Source organism: Sebastes fasciatus, chromosome 16, assembly GCF_043250625.1.
Source record: "Sebastes fasciatus isolate fSebFas1 chromosome 16, fSebFas1.pri, whole genome shotgun sequence".
Taxonomy (NCBI): domain Eukaryota; kingdom Metazoa; phylum Chordata; class Actinopteri; order Perciformes; family Sebastidae; genus Sebastes; species Sebastes fasciatus.
This window is the reverse complement of record NC_133810.1, coordinates 1,245,937-1,269,108: the sequence shown is the minus strand read 5'-3', so window position 1 is coordinate 1,269,108 and position 23,172 is coordinate 1,245,937. Positions and strand designations below refer to the sequence as shown.

Sequence of the window (23,172 nt, the reverse complement as noted above, 5' to 3'; positions counted from 1 at the left end):
CACAGAGATGTCACTGCAGCTACCTTGGTTTCCATGGATCCAGTTGGTTGCATGGATGATTCCTGCGTCACTGTCTGTTGAGGTTTCACAGCTCCGACAAGAACCATCTGAACAAACCACAAGAAAAAAACACTATTAGAAGAATTCCTCCAAGTAATTTTATTGAGAGGTAATGTTTTAAAGACACTTACAGAGTACATATTTTGAACTATTTACGTCCGACAGGACGTAGGCGACGACAACAGGACGTAGGCGATGACTACATGACGTAGGCGACTATTACAGGACGTATATACGATTACGTATCAACATTGACGACATGTTGTATAGGTGTTGATGACAGGACGTGGGCGTTGTCGACAGGATGAATCAACATTGACAACAGGACGTATAGGTGATGATGACAGGATGTAGGCGTTGGCGACAGGACGTATAGGTGTTGATGGGGGTACGTGGGCGTTGTCGACAGGATGTATCAACATTGACAATAGGACGTATAGGCGTTGATGACAGGACGTAGGTATGGCATGACGAGTTCTTTGTGCTAGCATCATTGCAATGTGAAACCAAACTAACGGGATCAAATGTTTACAGGTTGACAAAAACGTGAGCTTCTGTTCAGACTTCCGGGTGTGAAACGGCCCGTCTTAGACTGCGTTGGTTTTAACAAGGTGTACTCTATAAACTGATCTAAACGGAGTGAAAGGAATTTTCAAACAGGATTCTCCTGATGAATCTGATGGAAAAACACGTGGAGACCATGAGATATTATTGAAAACTCCTAAGAAAGATGTTAAGTGAAGTAAAATATTCTTTAATATTTGACTGTTTTTGTTATATCTTTTAACAATTAAGATTATTTTATTCTAATTGAGATGTCAACATCATTTTTTAGTTTTTATTGAATTATTAATTTCTTTAACATTAATTGATGACCTTGACAACGCAGTTCGTCAACAGAGGGTTTTTACTTTGAAAGGACTAACAGAAATCCTGCTGTAGAAAACGGGACACCTCAGGGGAGTGTGATGAGTCCTTTACTATTCTCAGTTATGACTAGATGATAAATAAACAAACACAGAGACGTCACTGCAGCTACCTTGGTTTCCATGGATCCAGTTGGTTGCATGGATGATTCCTGTGTCACTGTCTGTTGAGGCTTCACAGCTCCGAAAGGAAGCATCTGAACAAACCACAAGATAAAAACACTATTAGAAGAATTCCTCCAAGTAATTTTATAGAGAGGTAATGTTTTAAAGACACTTACAGAGTACATATTTTGAACTATTTACGTATTTATATACAGATATACGCACATGCAGATAAAGACTCTTACATCAATATTTTGAGGCTTGAGTGGTGGAAGAAATACTGAAATTTTTTTAACAATGTTACAAGTAAATGTGCATTCAAAAGTAAAAGTACAAAAGTATTAGCTCATGATTCATTGATTATGTTTTGTATTATTAATCCAAATCTGCAAAGTATCGGCAACAGCACATAGGCGTTGACGACAGGACGAGTAGGACAAAATAGTATAAAAATAACACATATTTTATATATATGATAAAATAAATATGAGCTTGAATGTATCTGTTGTCAGCAGCAGCTAGGTGGAGTGTTCGTTATTAACCGTTTTCTTTCTCACCTCGTCAGGTCGGCAGCTCTTCAGTGTATCTTTAAGAGAAGAAACAAACAACACTGTCGATGTTTTTAAGGTAAAACTTCAATAATGTCTCTACACGACCACAGTCAGAGTATTCTCAGTGTGTGTTGACCTACCAGCTGCAGGTTTGGGCTTCTTGGCCACAGCTCCTGAGTCAGCTGCAAATTTGCTCGTCGTCCCTGAAAATTACATTTTAAAAAAGTTAAACACACAAATTGAAAATGATTCATGGATTCAATTTAAATGTGTTATTGATACTATACATTTATTATGTTTTAATTTATCATATAGTAACATACTGTCTGTTCTGTTGTAGCTACTCAACATATATGTATCTATGTATATATGTGTGTGTGTGTGTGTGTATATGTGTGTATATATAGGCGTTGGCGACAGCATAATATAGGCGTTGGCGACAGGACGTAGGTGGTGACGACAGGACGTAGGTGATGACGACAGGACGTAGGTGATGACGGCAAGACGTATAAGTGTTGACGACAGTTTGTGTGTGTGTGTGTGTGTGTGTGTGTGTGTGTGTGTGCGCGCGTGCGTGCATGTTGACCTACCAGCTGCAGCTTTGGGCTTCTTGGCCACTGGTCCTGAGTCAGTTGTAACTTTGCTCTTTTCTTCTGAAAAACACATTTTAAAAAGTGAAAGAAAACCACGGAGTTGGCTTCTGTGTGGCCGACCATCAGTTATGTATTTGTGTGTTTCATATTTGTTTTGATCACTTTGTAAACCTTTTTACTTTGACATAAAGTGTCAAACATCCCAGTTACATTCACTGTGATTTCATGTTAAAGAATCAAACAACGGGGGGAAATAAACTAAATCCATTCACAGCTTTAATCGTATGAACTCACTTTTTTTTTTCTGCTGTTTTTTCTTCAGGTTCTTCACAAAGGGGAGCAGCAGCTGCTGGACTGCAGCGTCGTTCCTCGGTATCAGCTTCATTTCTTTATCTATGACAGAGATGGACTCCTCTGTCCCATAGTACTGGACGATTATATGAGGGATATCTTGTCTGGTCTTGTCAAACTTCACACCTTGAGGGATTGTGTCCAGTTTGAACAGCAACTTACTGAATTGTTCCTCGGTGAGCTCCTCCAGGATGGAGACCAGGGCTGCTGTCCACTCCGCCTCTAACATCATCAACGTCATCTGTTACACACCGAGAGACGAGAGGACGAACAAAAAACGTTTGCAAATTAAAAGCAGAAACTGAGGAAACACTCAAACATCACACTGACCAGGTAAAATATATCATTTATTAATATTTACGCCTCAAAGAGAACGTCTGTAGATATAAATATAGTTCTGATAAACACTCAACATCATTACTGATTTCATTTTCTCAATACACCATATCTAATATAATAAAAAATAAATGATTCATGCCTTCTATATGTATATACATTATGTATAGGTTTATTCAGAGTCCTCCCCTTTTAAACACATGAAAAAATGATATTATTTCTCATCACAAAGGGGGGTTACAAGTTCCTGTTCTGTAGGTTGATTAATGTACACAAAGCAGTACAGTTAAGCACAAAAACAGTGAGCCATAACATCATCAGCCGTAATATTCTCAATGTGTCTCCAGTGGCCACTTGATCCAAAGTCACTTCCCCGCTCTATATGCAAATAAACACGTAGTAAACACACTACTGAGACAGCAGCCGTTGTGACGTAATACTACATGCATGTCAGTAGTAATATCCTACATATTCGTGATTCAGGTACATGCTATTAACATCTGTCTGCCTGTTTATTAATGAGGAGCTCAGTGACCCCGCGGATCCCAGGGGGACGTCAGTTGAGTAGGTGGTCCTTAATGTGGCCCAGGCCATCTCTGAATATGGTCCGAAAGATCCAACCTCAATGTGTCTTGAGTGCGTTCACACCTGTACTTAGAGCTGTCCACTTGTGATCCGATCACTGAGGACGCATATTAGTACCAGGTGTGAACAGGTCTGAACAGACCTGTTCACACCTGTGTGACAGTGGCCCTGTCAGAACATGTTAACTCTCAGAACATTCTGCTGATAGCTTCACGCACTCGTCAGCGTTTTCTTTTTTCAAAACGCAACAGTTTGTTTTGTAATTAATGTCATTAAGGATCTTATCTAACAGTAGATTCATTTTTCAGAAGAAATTAGCAGTAAAGTCTGTAATTAATACTCACTTTGTCCTTCTCTTCAACCACGTAATCCGTCTTTGAAATTTAAAAGAGGATGTGAAAGGAGGTGCCAGTGTGCAGGAGGACACAAAGTCTGATTGTGTTAGTGTGGCAGATACCAACTTTAATCAGGTTTTAACATCTAGTTCTAAACACACAGCTTCCCTCCAGTGAACAATGGTTTAGCCCACAAGCCGACAACATAACTCATACTTTCAGTTTCATTTGGTGGGAAGTGATGGTTATATATTTCCTTGTGCTTTCTGTTGTGTTAAGTCAGTCAGTAGTTTAGAGGTGGAAGAAGTATTCAGATATTTTACTTGAGTAAATGCAGCAATACCATAAAAATACTCAGTTACAAGTAAAAGTCCTTTATTTAGAAGTTTAGAATTTAATTTTAGATTTAATTACTTTACTGAACTGCACTATGAATTTAATTTCACCACTGTCTGGAGCTTTAATCATCTTTTCTAATAGTCCATGAGTCAGGGGGTTGGTCGTACCACTTTGGAGGGATCAAGTCTCATAGAGATTTTTTTAAAAGTCTATGTCCCTAGTATTAGAAAACACATGATAGCATTGCAGCAATGGTAGCTCTCTATGTGCTATCACTCCTTTTTTCATCCCTCCATCATTACAATTTTTCCATCTTTTTTCACCATTTTACACATAGATCCAGTATAAAAGAGGGTAACCAACACACAATATCATGAAGTCATATATCATTGTAAAGCTTAGACTATAATCTTTCCTTCAGTCACGTTGTCATGACACTGAGGTCAAGAGAATATGACCTTTGACCTCTAATGCTGCAATGGGGCAAATTCTGAATGCAACTCCAAATGCCCTTTTAACTAACTCCATATTGATCTGATGTGCCCATGGATAGTTCCAGCATAAAGAGCACAAAAAGAGCTTTAAAATGATATATTATATGACTAACAACAATAACAACATATCTTATCAGAATAAACGTAACTTTGTGCAGTTTGTATCTGATAGAATGTTCAGAACTTTGCATTGGATTCTGTTATTGGGGCAGTTTGTAAATGACTTTCTTAGCATCAGAAACACAAATTAATACAAAAACTCAAAAAACTTTCCTGAGAAATTAATTCTCTATCCATTATTTTATGTTTTCTCACTCTTACTTTATTGTCAATATAAACATGTTCCAACTGATGAGGCACTGACTCAATTTGCGATGGAGCCATCGCAACCAAAATTACCATAACCAAATTATGTATTTTGCATCATAGCTCCTGTGCCAAACATGATAACACAGAAAAGGTGATGTCTATCCCTTTGTTTGGATGGCCAACGTTTACAGTGATACCATTCACAATATCATAAACTGTTCAGGTGAAAAATTAATGGTGAATTCAGTGATGGTGTATGAAGCAAATCACACTATCTGAGAACCTAGGCTAGACTTAACTACTACTACTTAACTAGACTATAATACCATGTCTGTTATGTGCATGTATGTTGTATAGAGTTTTAAAAAGCTTAATCCTTTTGTTCATTAACCCTGACAATACAGTGACTGTAAAGAGCAGAGCAATGTTCAATATGACCATAACAACTTAAAGCTTAAAAAGCTTGATCAGACCCCAGCTTGCGTCCCAGCAGCAGTTGCCCATGGATCTAGCCTCTTGATCCAAAGCCAGTCTAGTGGCTGTCTCTGCAGCTTCAGTAATGGATCTGATGGCCTTCCTCTATGGCCTCCCCGGTGATGCCCATTGCCCAGTGCCCAAATGCTTTGCAGCCCACCTCCACAGGCTCACAGCGAGTAGCCAGCCTTGCCTTCTACATTCTTACACTAGCTCCTTGTACTTGGTCTCGCTTCCTCTCATTGGCCTCATCCATACGCTCTTTCCAGGACACTGTTAGTTCCAGCATGATCAGTTGCTTGGTAGACTCTGAAATGATGATCACGTCTGGTTGGAGCTGTGTTGATGTTATCCAGGCTGGGAACTTCAGCTGCTTGCCCAAGTCAACTTCCAGTTGCTAGGTTTGGTTGGTTTGGTTGGTTGTCTAGGTTGTTGGTGTGGCTTCTCTCCAGCTCTGAGGAACGTGATGGTCTTTGGCTGGTGGTGGCTTGCTGGTGTTGATGGCTGTGGCTACACTCTCATCGACTGTGTTAAGCACTTGGTCATGGCGGCAGTGATAATGTTATGGTTTGCTGCACTTGGTAGGGCATCGTAGACAGCTTGGACTAAGAACCTGATGTGATGGAAGTCTGCTTGCCAAATATTTGACCAGGTGATCTTTTGTTGCAGTACTCTTTCCCATCTAGTCCATGCTCCTTGCTGTCCCATCCCTACCATCCTGCTGACTCATACCCACACTTCCTCCTGAACGAGATGTTGCCACTCTTTACTTTGTCGACTCTCCTGCCTGTTTGGACTTGGATGCCGGCAGATGCCACGTTTGGATCTCTGTACTCTCTGTACTGGAGGGCTTCCCTTGTCAATGACCCCAAGAACTCTTCAGAGAGGCCACTAATCGGGTTGTATGATGTTACTGGTGTCATACAAGGCAGCACTGCTCATACTGCTGGGTAGGTCTTTAGGGTGGCCGTAAAATTGAGAAAACATGAAGCAGTACCATATAGGCTGCCCTACATGCAAGACATTTTTCTGCGTTCTGGTGCCCCTCCACATGCAGATGGAGTCCTTTTTATTTTTTTCACCTCTGCCCCTCGGAGTCCACCATTGTGCTCCACAATTGAAATTATCTCCTCTGTAATGCTTTTTGGAGCCTTTGACAGAGCCATGAAGGTCTCTGTTGCCATATCATAGGCATTGCAGGTATCTCATGTGCAGATGCTGTGTCACAACCAGTGAAGGCATGGAACACAGGAAGGGCCTTGGATTTGTCAGGACCCAGAGGCTTGGCAATCTCATGAGCAGTAGGGGTGTAACGATTTATCTACTACATCGATGTATCGATTTATATTCCTACAATCCAACTACATCGATAGGTCCATGGCAAGTTGTCCTTCACAGGGACGTATATCGATCTAAAATCAATTTGCAAGGTAAATAATCTATTGAATTGATACTAAGAATTTGAACCTTGTATTTAAGCACGACAAACGTCATATGGATGTACACTGATCAAATAAAAGAAATTAGAAAAAAGAAATAAAAGGTGTATGTATTTGCCATTAATCGTTGTTTACTTGTTTATATCCATAATTAATTTATCACTGATTCCCTTACAAGAAAAACTTTGAGGAATCCTGACCTGCATTGTCCAGTATCAGCTATTTATTTCAGTCACACAGATTGAATTTTTGGCAAAAAATACTTACTGTATCAATTTCAAGTCATTGAATCGTATCGTATTGTATCGCTCTAGATGAGCCAAATATCGAATCGTATCGGAACCATGGAAAGTAATACGTATTGTATCGTAGTAAAACATATCGGTGCAGCCCTAATGAGCAGGTATGTATCTGAAGTTCTTCGAGTCCCAAATGTTACCTACAGCTTCTCAGTGTCCAGCTCTGACACATGTGCAATGGCTAGGACAACAACATATGTGTCCACAGTACACAGGGTGATCTTTTTAAAGCTTTTTCTTGCAGCGCCTGCCACATGTAGTAGCATCTTTGTATCTGCCTTTTCATGCGTGCAAGGGGAAATCTGATCTGTTTCTTGTGGATGACATGATAGAACAAGATCAAGAGTGAAGAGAAGGATGCTACTCCATGCTCATTGCTCTGTCAAAGGCTCCAAAAGGCATTCCAAAAGAGATAATTTCCATTGTGGAGCACTTCACAATTCTCCTGTATTACACAACGGTGGGTCAGGGGGAGAGAAAATGTCACAGAACGCATCAAAATACACAGTGCCTGGAGCACATCGGACAACGTGTAGGTGCTAGCTGTTCAAACTTAACAAAACTGGGGAGTTGCGAACACCAACCTGATTTTTCTGGGGGGTCGCGTCTCAAGGGTTGAGAACCACTGCCATAGAGGGCACTTCATTGCGTTTTATCTACCATAGAGGCATCCAACAGGGCACTTTCCCCCCCACACCCCTCCATTCCACTGGTGCAGCACCTCAAAAGAGCAGTGTACCAAGACACTGTTAGGGACAAGCACTTGAAGTGGCACCAAATATCTCCAGCAGACTGGGTTTGGATGGACCCAAGCGATTGGAGGCCATTGTGGTCAACTCTTCCACAGGCAAGACAGTCCGTCCTTGAACTCATAAGTTGTGGCTGCAAGAAAGGCTAGAGGCATTGCAAATGCAAAAAAAGCCACCTTTAAGTGTACAGCTCTGTGTCAATGTGGAGGAGACTGTGAAGGAAACAGTGAAGAATAGGTTCAACAACAAATGCAACAGCAAATGTGTTTCTAAAAGACATTTTTTGAAGTAAAGGGCAAGGGCCCTTTGTCCAAGACTGGAGTGTGACAGCCCCCAATAAAAGCATTCATGGACAACCTGACTGTAACTACAACATCTGTCCTGGGCAGCAGGTGCATACTCCAAGGCCTAGAGAAGCTCATAAATATTTGTGTTTCATATATTCTTTTTAAGCTAAGTTGTTAAGGTAAAAGTAAAAGTATTGTTAAACTCTTCACAGTCACTGTATTGTCAGGGTTAATGAACAAAAGGATTAAGACTTTATATACAACAGACAGGATATTATAAAGTCTAGCCTAGGTTATCAGATAGTGTGATTTGCTTCATACACCATCACTGAATTCACCATTAATTTTTCACCTGAACAGTTTATGATATTGTGAATGGTATCACTGTAAACGTTGGCCATCTAAACATAGGAATAGACATCACCTTTTCTGTGGTATCATGTTTGGCACAGGAGATATGATGCAAAATACATAATTTGGTTATGGTAATTTTGGTTGCGATGGCTCCATGTCTCAAAATGTTTAGGGCTCCAAACTGTTCAAGTGTACCAAGTTTCATGCCTTTATAAAAAAGTGAACATCATTTTCACATATCACCTGGAATATAACCCATTGCCACTGAGTCAGGGCTTCATCAGTTGGAACATGTTTATATTGACAATAAGGTAAGAGTGAGAAAACTTAAAATAATGGATAGAGAATTAATTTCTCAGGAAAGTTTTTTGAGTTTTTGTATTAATTTGTGTTTCTGCTGCTAAGAAAGCCATTTACAAACTGCCCCGATAACAGAATCCAATGCGAAGTTCTGAACATTCTATCAGATACAAACTGTACAAAGTTATTCTGATAAGAAATGTTATTGTTGTTAGTCATATAATATATAATGTTAAAGCTCTGTTAGTGCTCTTTATGCTTGAACTATCCATGGGCACATCAGATCAATATGGAGTTAGTTAAAAGGGAATTTGGTGTTGCATTCAGAATTTGCCCCATTGCAGCAATAGAGGTCAAAGGTCATATTCTCTTGACCTCAGTGTCATGACAATGTGACTGAAGGAAAGATTATAGTCCAAGCTTTACAACGATATATGACTTCATGATATTGTGTGTTGATTACCCTCTTTTATACTGGATCTATGTGTAAAATGGTGAAAAAAAGATGGGAAAATTGTAATGATGGAGGGATGAAAAAAGGAGTGATAGCATATAGAAAGCTACCATTGCTGCAATGCTATCATGCGTTTTCTAACACTAGGGACATAGACTTTTAAAAAAATCTATGAGACTTGATCCCTCCAAAGTGGTACAACGGCCAAATTTTGGGGGTCTGGCTCATGGACTATAAGAATGTGTTTAATTTAAAAATGAAAGATTTTCTTTATATTCAGTTGTGTTTCTGTCAGACGAATAATCTCTTCTAAGAGTCCGTAGTAGTCTGTGGTCTTTATCAGTGGTGGAAAGAAACAAAGTACATTCATTATTTATTTACATTTATTCAAGTTTGCATTTTGAGGCATTTGTACGTTCACAGAAGTATTAGCAACAAACAGTTTTTTAATGTTATTTTTGGATCTCAGGATTTATTTTTCTAGCTTGTTACGTCCACAAAGTGGAACAATAACTTAACAACAACCAAATTAAACAGAGTCAAAGTGAAGTTCAAAAATTAACAGTTTATTAAAGGACAACTGAAGGTTCACAAATGTGGTGGAGGTAGGGACAATATAGTTGTGCCAAATAATCAAAATTAACAAACCAAAACTAGGCCTAACTAAATCTGTCTTCTTTAAACACAACAAACAAAAGGCTGACTAAGTTATCTACAAACAGCAGTTTACAAAACATACAGGGGTTGGCAACAACCACTAAACCTAGTGTTTCTAGACATGAAAAGAACCTATGTGCAAAAGTGTACAGGGTACCCCAGACTTACCTATGCCCTCTACCTCCTTACCACAAACCTTATCTTTAATTTCCCACTGGAAACAAGTGTCTTCACAATTCAAATACTTCATTACAAATGAGTCAGAGAGAGAGCCCAGAGTGTGCCTCTTTTATGTGCAGCCCACGACAGCGATTGGCTGGATAGAATGAGTGTGAGCCACTCAGCAGCTGGCAAACTCTGCACAGGTGGACTCCAATCACCTCCATTAACTCTGGATCCTGGAAGCACCTGCAAGACAAGGGGGAGGGGCAGAACAACACAGGAAAAAAGCTCTGCAGGCCTGTCTGGCCCTGCAGGCACGTAACACCTCCACCCATAAGATTCCAACAATGGCTGGAATTATATACACACAATGCTATACTACAAACCTGCTAACTACGTGATAGTGCATCAGCTACCACATTTTCAGACCCTTTTTTATGTATTATCTCTAGGTTGAACCCCTGAACCATCAGCGACCAACGCATTATAAACGCTGGTTGTGATTGTACATCCTTGAGGGGAACACCAAAGGATTATGATCTGTGTAGACTCTAATGGGTTCAACACTGGATGCAAGATAGACCTCAAAATGTTGCAAAGCCAACAACAAAGCGAGGGCCTCCTTCTCAATAGTGGAATACTTAAGCTGATGCTTATTGAATTTGCGAGAAAAATAACTCACAGGATGGTCAACACACTGGGTGTCCTCCTGCAGAAGCACCGCTCCAGCCCCGACACCACTGGCATCAACCTCCACCTTGAAAGGCAAGGAAAATTTTGGGGCAGACAAAACTGGACCACAACACAATAGAGCTTTCAGACTCTCAAAGGACTTTTGGCACCCATCCGTCCAAACAAAGGGCTTGGATGGACTGGTCAAAGTAGTCAGTGGGGCCGCCACAGTGGAAAAGTTCATACAATACCGACGAAAGAACCCGGCCATCCCCAGATAACGCCGTAATTCCCTCCTGGTGGTGGGTACAGGGAATGCAGCAATGGCAGCTACCTTTGCATCTGCAGGACGCACTCTTCCTTGACCGACCTGCTGACCAAGATAAAGAACAGTGCCTTTGCCAAAATCACATTTTGCAAGGTTAAGGGTCAAAGATGCAGCCGAAAGTCGGCAGAAAACTTCCCTTAATGTGGCCTTGTGGCTCTCCCAATCATCGGTGTAAACAACAATGTCGTCTAAATAGGCTCTGCAGTTTGAGACACCTCCAAGTACTTTGTTGACCAGTCTCTGGAAGGTAGCAGGAGCTTTACACATGCCGAAGGGCATCACCGTGTACTGAAGGAAATGATCAGGGGTCACAAAAGCAGAAATCTCTGAAGCACGTGGAGTTAAAGGGACTTGCCAATACCCCTTTAACATGTCAAGCTTTGTGACAAATTTTGCCGGACCAATCTCATCAATACAGTCAACCATAAGTGGCAAAGGATATGCATCGGCAACAGTCACAGCATTCACTTTGCGAAAATCACTACAAAATCTAGGACTCCCATCAGACTTTATGTCTAAGAGACAAGGGGAGCTCCATGGACTACAACTTGGCACTGCAAATCCATTCTTAAGAAGATCGTCAACCTCCTTTTTCATCACCTCCCTTTTTGCTGGACTTGCCCGATAAGCATTTCGCTTTATCGGCCGAGGGCAGGTCAAGACAATGTCGTGACTGACAACAGAAGTCCGGGAGGGAACATCACCAAACAAACTTGGAAACTCACCTATTATCTGTTCAATATCTTTACGCTGGTTACTACGGAGATGAGATAAGTATTGGGGCAAGTTAGACAATACCTCAGAGTTGCTCAACCTTGCCCCCTGTGGTGTGGCATTTCGCATCACCAACCCATCTTCATCACCAGCACTACTCACTCCTGCAAAAGAGACAAAACAGGTGAAACAACAGTCTTCACATCATGGACTGGAGATGACTCACTTTGATCATCTCGAGAATGGTACAGTTTTATCATATTTACATGACACACTCGGGTCCGTCGCCTGCGGTCAGGTGTCTGGATAACGTAGTTTGTATCACTAAGCTTCTTCTCTACTACATATGGACCTGAAAACTTGATAGAGGGCCGAACCAGACACAGGCAAGAGAAGCAAAACTTTGTCACCTGGCTGAAATGAATGGGCGACTGCCTTCTGGTCATAGTGCTGCTTCATCTTTACCTGAGAAGATTCTAGAGCCTCTTTAGCCATTGAGCAGGCGCGCTGCAGACGAACTTTAAGCATGGCAACATACTCAGGAACACTTTTTATCTTGTCTGTTGGAGACACCAACTGTTCTTTGAGAACCTTTAATGGACCCCTAACTTCATGTCCAAACACTAACTGTGCAGGACTGAAGCCGAGTGACTCTTGCACTGCTTCACGGGCAGCAAACATCAAGAGGAATGCCATCATCCCAATCTTTCTGACTGTCATGGCAGTGTTTGCGCAGCATTGATTTCAGAGTCTGGTGGAATCTCTCTAGTGCCCCCTGGCTCTCTGGATGGTAAGCACTAGAGGTAACATGCTTAATTCCTAAGGCCTTCAGGGCCTGAGCAAAGACTCTGGACTTGAAATTGGTACCTTGGTCAGTTTGTATCTCACGAGGCAGACAAAATACCGTGAAAAACTTCACAAGAGCCTTGGTGACAACCGGAGCTGTGATTTTCCGTAGCGGAATGGCTTCTGGGAATCTGGTGGAAGAGCACATAATTGTGACCAAAAACTGATTACCGCTCTTAGTCTTTGGCAACGGTCCAACACAATCAACAATTACTTTCCCAAATGGCTCACCCATCACTGGAATCGGGTTGAGAGGAGCAGGAGCAATCACCTGATTCGGTTTCCCTGAAACCTGACACACATGGCAGGTACGACAGTAACGAACAACATCAGACTTGAGTCCAGGCCAGAAGAAATGTCTAAGGACTCTATTATAAGTTTTTGTAACCCCCATATGTCCTGACCAATGGTGATCATGAGCTAAGGACAGTACCTGTGAACGATACACAGTGGGAATAACAACTTGGTAAATTGCATTACAGTCTACATCCTCTGAAACTTCACTTGTCCAGCGACGCATCAACAAGCCATCATTTAACAGATAAGCCATTTTCTTTTTCTTAGCTTCTTCCTGACTAAAGACAGAAGACAAACATTTGGAAAGAGTGGAATCACCTTTTTGTGCAGCAATGTATTCCGCACGACTTGCCGGGAGTTCAACAACCTGTCGAGTGGACTGAGACATGTCAGCGGGCTGATCAGTAAGCTGACTATCAGACTGTGTCACAGCAAAATCAGGAACCTGGTCATTAACAAAGATAGTGTCAGACAAATCAAGACCATACTTCTTTGACTGGGCCCTGGTAACAGCACAAGCCGGAAAGACACTGGGGAGCAGTTGTCCCATTTGGTCAGACTCAGAAGTGGTAGGAGAGCTTTCAACCACCTCAGGAACTGGCACAACCTTACCACCAGCCAGATCATTGCTCAGAATAAAGTCAACACCCTTAATTGGTAACGCAGGAAGAACAGCAACTTTGAATAACCCACTAACCAGGGCATGGTGAACATGTACATTATGTAAAGGGGCCGGAATATAACTCATTCCAACACCCTGTACAATTGCACTTGAGTTACATGATGAGATAGACGACAATGGTAAGATACCTGCTCGAATTATCGACTGGGAACCTCCTGTGTCTCTCAAAATCGTTACCGACTGCTGGTCTTTTGGATCACCAGTAAGAGAAACAAAACCTTTTTGAATGAAAGGTTTGAAACAGGGATCAGGTTCAACATCCTCACTGTGAACTTTCTTTATTCCTGGCATGGACACAGTCTTCACCAGACCCACACCTTTCGGTTGTGTCGGGTTATACGGATTTTGTTGTTTACGCTTTAGAGTCAAACAATCAGCAATAAGATGACCTTTTTTTCGACAGTAAAAGCACTCACGCTCACTACGTGGAGGAGACCGTGGTCCCCAGGTTTTCTCCAGTGAGGGATCAGGTCTCACAGGACGCGACACAGTGACTTTATCTGGACGAGAGGAAGACACAAACACATTCTTGTGAGTAAGAACAAACTCATCAGATAGTACTGCTGCTTTACTCACTGAGGTCACCTTCTGTTCATTTAAGAACATCACCATCTTCTCTGAGAGAGAATTCTTAAAGTCCTCCAAAAGAATCAACTGACGGAGGGACTCAAAGTTATTCTTAACATCATTGGCTGCACACCACTTATCAAAAAGAACACCTTTCTCTCGTACAAACTCAACAAAGGTCTGTCCAGCCAGTTTCCTATGATTCCTGAACTTCTGTCTGTAGGCCTCTGGCACAAGCTCATAGGCACGCAAAATAGACTCCTTAAGAACCTTATAGTTCAAACTGTCTTCCAACGAAAGAGATGATACTACTTCCTGTGCCTTACCTACCAACTTACACTGTAATAAGATCGGCTACATGTCCTTGGGCCAATCTAGTGCAGTAGCAATCCTTTCAAATGCACCAAAGTAAGAATCAACTTCTGGCTCTCTAAATGTTGGCACAAGTGCAATATGCTTACTTGCATCAAACCGAGTTTTATGAACATCATGTTTTGGTACACCCTCCTCGGATGAAGGTTTTAGGGACCGATTGGAAGTGATTCTCATGGCCTCTAAATCAAGCTCCCGTATTCTAACTTCTGCCTCAAGTTCTAATTTACGAAGCTGTAATCGATGATCATACTCTGCCTTACGCACCATTTCCTTCTCTTCTAACTGAAGGCGAGCCAGACGAACCTTAAGCTTAGCATCACTGCTAGAACCTCGACTGCCTGGAGAGAAAGCCTCAAAGCGTGGTAATGTTGCAGGAGGAGGATCACTTTCAGCTAATTTCCTCGGAGGAGTAGTTGATTCTATTTGCTCCTCCTTGGGAGTCTTTGGTTCTTCTAGGGAACCTGTATCATGTAAACTTCCATCAACAGAGGAATCAGGGTTGCCTGGAACCTCTAAAACATTTAATTCAACCAATTTTTCAATTAATTTCGCTTTTATTTCTTTTTTTACACTATATTTGGACACTACAATGTTGAAGTGTGCCGCAATGCTAAGTAAGTCGTCTTTACGACATCTCTCAACTTGCTCCAAATTAGGACCATTCACAAAATCCTGTAGATTAAACGCCATTTTTACACAGATTTCCAACTACCACAGTGACTCATCATCAATTCGGTTGTTGAGTTGTTCATGGGAAAAATATCCCGGACGAGCCCCCATTTGTTACGTCCACAAAGTGGAACAATAACTTAACAACAACCAAATTAAACAGAGTCAAAGTGAAGTTCAAAAATTAACAGTTTATTAAAGGACAACTGAAGGTTCACAAATGTGGTGGAGGTAGGGACAATATAGTTGTGCCAAATAATCAAAATTAACAAACCAAAAATAGGCCTAACTAAATCTGTCTTCTTTAAACACAACAAACAAAAGGCTGACTAAGTTATCTACAAACAGCAGTTTACAAAACATACAGGGGTTGGCAACAACCACTAAACCTAGTGTTTCTAGACATGAAAAGAACCCATGTGCAAAAGTGTACAGGGTACCCCAGACTTACCTATGCCCTCTACCTCCTTACCACAAACCATATCTTTAATTTCCCACTGGAAACAAGTGTCTTCACAATTCAAATACTTCATTACAAATGAGTCAGAGAGAGAGAGAGAGCCCAGAGTGTGCCTCTTTTATGTGCAGCCCACGACAGCGATTGGCTGGATAGAATGAGTGTGAGCCACTCAGCAGCTGGCAAACTCTGCACAGGTGGACTCCAATCACCTCCATTAACTCTGGATCCTGGAAGCACCTGCAAGACAAGGGGGAGGGGCAGAACAACACAGGAAAAAAGCTCTGCAGGCCTGTCTGGCCCTGCAGGCACGTAACATAGCTACAAAATACTGACTGTAAAGGTTGAAGCACACCTTTAATTTCTTGTAGACTAGTGCATCAGAGGTCCATATCCATCTTATCTGTAGCCCCCATGACGCCTTGCGTGAATTATGGGCGCAACTTCCGTCGTGTCACTGAACGGGAACCGACGTTTTCCATGGTAACGGCCCGCTAATCCTCTCTCCTAGAGCAATTGTATTAAAAACACCACCTGTTACACCTCCAACGGGATAATGTGATCATACCTCTGAAGTGTTTTAACTACACCTTCTGCCCGCTTGGAACCTCGACCGAGGCGGTACCAAGAATGGAGCGGTTCTATCGGTACCACCCTCAACTTTTGCTAATGGAAACACAAAAGTAACGTTCTAATGTGTAACAAACTGAACTGGAAAGCTTGGTGGAAATATATCTGCAACTCTCCTGTAATTACCAACTCAGTTGAAGCACAAGCTTCGATTAAAAAGGCCTCAACAGTCGGAGTGGGTTGACTGCCACAAGTGGCTCTTTTATTAAGAACAAGTAGAAAAAGGAGAGGACAGACTGTCGTACCATATTGGGAAGTGAACCACCCACTGGTGGAGCACTGGGAGTATCCCACCTGACAAAGAAAACACAAACCAACACCACCCTGATCTACAAATATCTGTAGAACATTTTTATCGGTTTTTGATCTCTATAATTTTATTTCCTTGTACTTTTGCTTCTGCTGTGAGCGGTATTTCATAAGAGAATCTCTCAATGAAATCATCATTCGCTACGTAGCCAAATGCGTTTGCCAGATGTCGAGTTGTCACAAAAAAAGTCTGCAGACGGTCGTTGAACTTTACCACCAGGTGAGTGTTGGTTTTATTGGTGCTTTTGATCCTGATTATTGTAATCCTCCCAGTCTGGACAGCAGCACTCTGAACCTCAATAAACACAGATCCACATTCATAATGAAGGTTTGGGACAAGAATTAAGGTTCAGTACAATTACCACTCTGATAAAGTAGTCAAATAGTTGAGAGTCTGCTTTAAAGGACGATTTATTTCTGTTTACAAACCACACAATATTCAACAGCTTATAAACTGAGCAGAGACGAGACAGTGTCTAACCGTTTTATTATGTTTGTTTATGGCCATGGTTTTATATGATGACAGGACGTAGGTGTTGACGACAGGACGTATGGGCGTTGGCGACAGGATGTATCAACGTTGACGACAGGTTGTATAGAAGTTAATGACAGGATGCAGGCGTTGGCGACAGGATGTATCAACGTTGACGACAGGTTGCATAGGCGTTGACGACAGTATGTAGGCATTGGCGACAGGACGTAATGTGAAACCAAAACTTACCGGATCAAATGTTTCCAAGTCATGCAAGCTTATGTTCAGACTTCCGGGTGTGAAACGGCTCGTCTTAGACTGCGTTGGTTTTAACAAGGTGAACTCAATAAACTGATCTGAACGGAGTGAAAGGAATTTTCAAACAGGATTCTCCTGATGAATCTGATGGAAAAACATGTGGAGACCATGAGATATTATTGACAACTCCTGAAAAAGATGGTAAGTGAAGAAAAATATTCTTTATTATTTGATGTTTTTTGTTATATCCTTTAATAATTGAGATTATTTTATTCTAATTGAGATCATTTTTTAGTTTTTATTGAATTGTTCATTTCTTTAACATTAATTGATGATGACCTTGACAACACAGTTCGTCAACAGAGGGTTTTTACTTTGAAAGGATTAACAGAAATCCTGTTGTGGAAAACGGGACACCTCAGGGGAGTGTAGTAGGTCCTTTACTTTTCTCAGTTATGACCAGATGATAAATAAACAAACAAACACAGAGACGTCACTGCAGCTACCTTGGTTTCCATGGATCTAGTTGGTTGCATGGATGATTCCTGCGTCACTGTCTGTTGAGGCTTCACAGCTCCGAAAGGAAGCATCTGAACAAACCACAAGATAAAAACACTATTAGAAGAATTCCTCCAAGTAATTTTATTGCGAGGTAATGTTTTAAAGACACTTACAGAGTACATATTTTGAACTAAACTGGGAAAAAAAAGTTTGGAAACTTGTGTTTGGTGGATTATTTCTCTGTTGTTACAATGCTAATTTGCATTGTATTTTACATCGTTGGAAAGCCTGTTTATTTACCTTCACAATGATGTCCAACTTGTAAGGATCATGCATCTGTGGGATGAGCAGCACAGCTGATTATGTGGGCAGCGCCCAAGAAAGATTTGCCAAAATGCTCTGCTAATGGGAAACAGTGTATTCTCTTGTTGGTATTGACTCTTGTTTTGAGTTGTTTGGTGGATTGGATGATTGAACTCTCTATCAGTAACAAGGAACCATCAAGACATATTGGCAATGTTACACTTTATTCATTTAATACACCATCAGGAGCCTCAGTAGCGGTGGAAGATCCATACGCAGCCACAACAGCCTGGCAGACGACAGCCGACGGCTGGTTAGCAAACTACACGGAAGTACCGAAACCTCTCGGTTGTATCCAGCTAGTCTGACCTGGTTGGTACCAATGGATTCATCAGGTTCTATAGTTTAAATCTGCACACATTTCTTTATGATGTGTATTTCCTCTACCTTAACTCGTCTAAACTCTGCTGCTGGCGGAGCGGCCGGCCTCCACCCATCATTAGTTTAACTTTACATGACTTTAAATACCAGCTGAGGAGCTCTTCCCTCTGCTGACCTCCTACTTTGTTAATGTTGTTTAAACAGTCTAAAGCTGATGAGGAACTCAGCTGACTTCCTGTTCACCTCCAGAAACAACTTCATCATGTCGTCACATTCAAATAGAAACTAGTTTCCATGAAGACACATTTCCATAACAAACATCAGCTGATTTGACTGAAGCGTCTCACCTCACTGAGCCTTTAGGGACCGGGATGGAGGCACATACGTTGATGGCAGCGCTGCAGAGACAATGACATCATCAACATCATCATCATCATCATCATCATCATCATCATCATCATCATCATCATCACAATCATCACAATCATCTACTAATCCTCAACATGGTTATTAACACATCACCTGTCAGACTGTTTATTGTTCTTTGTCTCTCCAGCAGAGTGGATCTTGACTGGTTTTTACTCCATTACATTTATCTGACAGCTTTAGTTACTCAGATTCAGATTGTACATAAAAGATGCTCATAAAGATATAAACTACAGAACACTGTCAAAGATTAAACAATTTAGACTTTGTTATTCATCTAGAACATTACAAGCAACCAGATGGCTTTTTAACAACATAATAAATATAAATTAAAAACCAGGGCTGTCAATCCATTAGCATATTTAATTGTGATTAATCGCCTGATTGTCCAGAGTTAATCGTCATTGATCATAAATGAATTGCACATTTTTTTATCTGTTCAAAATTAACCTTGAGGGGAGATTAGTGAACACATGAACAGTCTGTTGATTAGGAATCACAGTTTCCCTGTTTAAAACACCACATTTGTGTTTAGAAAGAAATTCTTACTATAATTATAATATAATTGTTTAAAAGGTTTCTGGAGGCCATTCTTTGCTCTCGTCTTTGCTCTGAGGCACTTCATTTCCACCATCCCTCTCTCTGTTTCTATTACAGTTTGTTTTATGGATTGCTTAGTTTATAGTTTGTTTTATGGTTTGTTTACTTTATAGTTTGTTTTATGGTTTGCTTAGTTTATAGTTTGTTTTATGGTTTGTTTAGTTTATAGTTTGTTTTATGGTTTATTTAGTTTATAGTTTGTTTTCAGGTGTGCTTAGTTTTGTTTTATGGTTTGCTTAGTTTAAAGTTTGTTTTATGGTTTGCTTAGTTTATAGTTTGTTCTATGTTTTGCTTAGTTTATAGTTTGTTTTGTGGTTTGCTTAGTTTATAGTTTGCTTTATGGTTTGCTTAGTTTATAGTTTTTTAAGTTGTGCTTAGTTTATAGTTTGTTTTATTGTTTGCTTAGTTTATAGTTTGTTTTGTGGTTTGCTTAGTTTTGTTTTATGGTTTGCTTAGTTTATATTTTGTTTTATGGTTTGCTTAGTTTATAATTTGTTTTATGGTTTGTTTAGTTTATAGTTTGTTTTATAGTTTGCTTAGTTTATAGTTTGTTTTATGGTTTGTTTAGTTTATATTTTGTTTTATGGTGTGCTTAGTTTATAATTTGTTCTGTGGTTTATTTAGTTTATAGTTGGTTCTATGGTTTGCTTAGCTCATATCTGTTTTATGGTTTGCTTGGTTTATAGTTTGTTTTATGGTTTGCTTAGTTTATAATTAGTTTTTTAGATGTGCTTAGTTGTCTTTTATGGTTTGCTTAGATTATAGTTTGCTTAGTTTATAGTTTGTTTTATGGTTTATTTAGTTTATAGTTTGTTTTCAGGTGTGCTTAGTTTTGTTTTATGGTTTGCTTAGTTTATATTTTGTTTTATGGTTTGCTTAGTTTATAATTTGTTTTATGGTTTGTTTAGTTTATAGTTTGTTTTATAGTTTGCTTAGTTTATAGTTTGTTTTATGGTTTGTTTAGTTTATATTTTGTTTTATGGTGTGCTTAGTTTATAATTTGTTCTGTGGTTTATTTAGTTTATAGTTGGTTCTATGGTTTGCTTAGCTCATATCTGTTTTATGGTTTGCTTGGTTTATAGTTTGTTTTATGGTTTGCTTAGTTTATAATTAGTTTTTTAGATGTGCTTAGTTGTCTTTTATGGTTTGCTTAGATTATAGTTTGCTTAGTTTATAGTTTGTTTTATGGTTTATTTAGTTTATAGTTTGTTTTCAGGTGTGCTTAGTTTTGTTTTATGGTTTGCTTAGTTTAAAGTTTGTTTTATGGTTTGCTTAGTTTATAGTTTGTTCTATGTTTTGCTTAGTTTATAGTTTGTTTTGTGGTTTGCTTAGTTTATAGTTTGCTTTATGGTTTGCTTAGTTTATAGTTTTTTAAGTTGTGCTTAGTTTATAGTTTGTTTTATTGTTTGCTTAGTTTATAGTTTCTTTTGTGGTTTGCTTAGTTTTGTTTTATGGTTTGCTTAGTTTATAGTTTGTTTTATGGTTTGCTTAGTTTATATTTTGTTTTATGGTTTGCTTAGTTTATAATTTGTTTTATGGTTTGTTTAGTTTATAGTTTGTTTTATAGTTTGCTTAGTTTATAGTTTGTTTTATGGTTTGTTTAGTTTATATTTTGTTTTATGGTGTGCTTAGTTTATAATTTGTTCTGTGGTTTGCTTAGTTTATAGTTTGTTTTACGGTTTGCTTAGTTTATAGTTTGTTCTATGGTTTGCTTAGTTTATAGTTTGTTCTATGGTTTGCTTAGTTTATAGTTTGTTTTATGGTTTGCTTAGATTATACTTTGTTTTATGGTTTATTTAGTTTATAGTTGGTTCTATGGTTTGCTGAGTGTATAATATGTTCTATGGTTTGCTTAGTTTATAGTTTTTTATGGTTTATTTAGTTTATAGTTTGTTTTACAGTTTGCTGAGTTTATAGTTTGCTTCATGGTTTGCTTAGTTTATAGTTTTTTTTAATGGTTTGCTTAATTTATAGTTTGTTTTATGGTTTGCTTAGTTTATAATTTGTTTTGTGGTTTGCTTAGTTTATAGTTTGTTTTGAGGTCTGCTTAGTCTGTTTCATGGTTTGCTTAGCTTATAGTTTGTTCTATGTTTCGCTTAGTTTATAGTTTGCTTTATGGTTTGCTTAGTTTATAGTTTGTTATGGTTTGTTTAGTTTATATTTTGTTTTATGGTTTGCTTAGTTTATAGTTTGTTTTATGGTTTGCTGAGTTTATAGTTTGCTTCATGGTTTGCTTAGTTTATAATTTGTTTTGTGGTTTGCTTAGTTTATAGTTTGTTTTGTGGTTTGCTTACTTTTGTTTTATGGTTTGCTTAGTTTATAGTTTGTTTTGTGGTTTGCTTAGGTTTTTTATAGTTTACTTAGTTTATCATTTTTTTGTGGTTTGCTTAGCTTTGTTTAATGGTTTGCTTAGTTTATAGTTTGTTTTATGGTTTGCTTAATTTATAGTTTGTTTTGTCGTTTGCTTAGTTTTTTATAGTTTAGCATTTTTTTGCGTTTTGCTTAGCTTTGTTTTATGGTTTGCTTAGTTTATAGTTTGTTTTATGGTTTGCTTAGTTTATAGTTTCTTTTATGGTTTGTTTAGTTTATAGTTTGTTTTATGGTTTGCTTAGTTTATAGTTTGTTTTATGGTTTGCTTAGTTTATAGTTTATTTTATGGTTTGTTTAGTTTATAGTTTGTTTGATGGTTTGCTTAGTTTATAATTTGTTTTTTAGATGTGCTTAGTTGTGTTTTATGGTTTGCTTAGATTATAGTTTGCTTAGTTTATAGTTTGTTTTATGGTTTGCTTAGTTTATAGTTTGTTATGGTTTGTTTAGTTTATATTTTGTTTTATGGTTTGCTTAGTTTATAGTTTGTTTTATGGTTTGCTGAGTTTATAGTTTGCTTCATGGTTTGCTTAGTTTATAGTTTTTTTATGGTTTGCTTAATTTATAGTTTGTTTCATGGTTTGCTTAGTTTATAATTTGTTTTGTGGTTTGCTTAGTTCATAGTTTGTTTAGTGGTTTGCTTACTTTTGTTTTATGGTTTCCTTAGTTTATAGTTTGTTTTGTGGTTTTCTTAGGTTTTTTATAGTTTACTTAGTTTATCATTTTTTTGTGGTTTGCTTAGCTTTGTTTAATGGTTTGCTTAGTTTATAGTTTGTTTTATGGTTTGCTTAATTTATAGTTTGTTTTGTCGTTTGTTTAGTTTTTTATAGTTTACTTAGTTTATAATTTTTTTTGCGTTTTGCTTAGCTTTGTTTTATGGTTTGCTTAGTTTATAGTTTGTTTTATGGTTTGTTTAGTTTATAGTTTGTTTTATGGTATGCTTAGTTTATAGTTTGTTTTGAGGTGTGCTTAGCTTTGTTTTATGGTTTGCTTAGTTTATAGTTTGTTTGATGGTTTGCTTAGTTTATAATTTGTTTTTTAGATGTGCTTAGTTGTGTTTTATGGTTTGCTTAGATTATAGTTTGCTTAGTTTATAGTTTGTTTTATGGTTTGTTTAGTTTATGGTTCATTTTGTGGTTTGCTTAGATTTGTTTTATGG

General features: G+C 38.8%; 1 long non-coding RNA gene across 1 annotated transcript; it reads right to left on the bottom strand.

The window, feature by feature from the left end:
• Positions 1-16,572: 16,572 nt before the first annotated feature.
• Positions 16,573-18,027, bottom strand: LOC141752540 (uncharacterized). Its single transcript, XR_012590267.1, has 2 exons — positions 17,942-18,027; positions 16,573-17,000 (listed from the first exon to the last, which is right to left on the bottom strand). It is a non-coding gene; the product is annotated as an uncharacterized LOC141752540 (long non-coding RNA).
• Between the last annotated feature and the right edge of the window lie 5,145 nt (positions 18,028-23,172).